The 1514-nt window shown below is 40.9% G+C and overlaps 1 pseudogene; it reads right to left on the bottom strand.

The window, feature by feature from the left end:
* Positions 1-577: 577 nt before the first annotated feature.
* LOC138076299 (protein Abitram-like) lies at positions 578-1254 on the bottom strand (annotated as a pseudogene).
* Between the last annotated feature and the right edge of the window lie 260 nt (positions 1255-1514).

A 1514-nucleotide genomic window follows, 5' to 3' on the forward strand; every position in this document is an offset into this window, starting at 1 on the left:
ATTTCAATATTATGGGTTGAATTATGTTCTCTCCCCAGACTGATTATATGGAAGTCCTAACCCCCAGTATCTCAGAATGTGATCTTGGAAACTGAGTCTTTGCAGATGTAATTAGTAAGGGGATATCATACTGGAGAATGATATACCAATAGGACTGTGTACTTACAAAAAGAAGAAATTTAGACATAGGGAGAGTACCATGTGAAGATATGCTCCTACAAGCCAAGGAACTGCCAGAAGCTAAGAGACAGGATGACGGGAAAATTATTCTTATTTTGCTGTCTTTTCAAATTTTCCTCAAAATGCTTTGTTTGTTGGTTTTTAAACAGAAAAACATGTCTTCCTTACCAGTTGTTAGAAAGAGAAACGTAACAGAGGAAGAGAATGAGTACATGGGCAGGCAGGTCTGGGAGGCTGAAGACAAAACAGAATCAAGGCTTGTTATGCAAGACAAAGAAGGAAAGCTAAGTCAGGCCTCCCTGTGGGTGACCAGGTGTGAAGTACACTTCACCAGTGCACGTTCTTCTTTATTCTACTGACTAGTAGGCCAGGTAAGGAAAGGATGCCGTGTTGCTTTTCACTCCATCTCAGTCCTCACCCCTAATGAGGTAGCTGCTGTGGCTTTCCTGCATTTCACTATAATTTCTTCATATTTTCTTGGGTCAGTAACCCTCCTGTTTTACTTTTATTTCTTCAAATTTGGGCAGCACAACTGCAATGTAGCCTTCAGTGGATGGCTTCTCTTGAAGACTAGATGGTTTATGGAAAATGTTTACATTCACTTCCATCAGCCATCCTCTAACACAGTTAGATATGATACATTCTTCTCCACCTGAGCAGTAAATCTTACACAGAGGTGCAAGTTCTGTGAGAAACTGTGTTCCCTGCTTAAATTTCCCAGAGACTTTGTTCTGAAGGCTGCTACAGTTGGTACTTGGAGAAGGCAATAGCACCCCACTCCAGTACTCTTGCAGTTGGTACTGATTTGATTAAAAAATTCTTTTAATTGTTTCTTCCACTTTGAAGAACTGAATGAGACTGTGCCAACATGATGACATGTGTTCGGTTAGAGTGCTATAGTATACAGTGGTCCTCATAGGGTTTTCCTTTGACATCTTGCTGTTTCTCCACATCTCTGCAAATGCCATTCCCTTGGCCTGCTTTGTATCAGTGAGTAAAGAAACGATCCACAAGCAACAGCATCACAGGCTCAGCAGCCAAGGTGGCCACAGGGTCCTTGGGATTGGTAGTCATGGCAACCTCAGGTGCTACAAACCCTCCTAAACCTTATTCTTTTGTAGCATCTTCACGGGGGAGAATGGTCCTGTTAATACCTTAATTTTAGACTTCTAGCCAGAGCTGTCAGATAATAAATTTCTATTGGTTAAGCAACCAGTTTGTGGTACCTTAATATAGCAATCCTAGCAAACTAATACCACGAGGTTGGCATTTTGTTTACAATTTCCTCTCAGGTCATTTGTCAACATTTAAGTTATATATTGATAAGCCAAGTA

Source organism: Capricornis sumatraensis, chromosome 3 (genome assembly GCF_032405125.1).
Source record: "Capricornis sumatraensis isolate serow.1 chromosome 3, serow.2, whole genome shotgun sequence".
Lineage (NCBI taxonomy): Eukaryota > Metazoa > Chordata > Mammalia > Artiodactyla > Bovidae > Capricornis > Capricornis sumatraensis.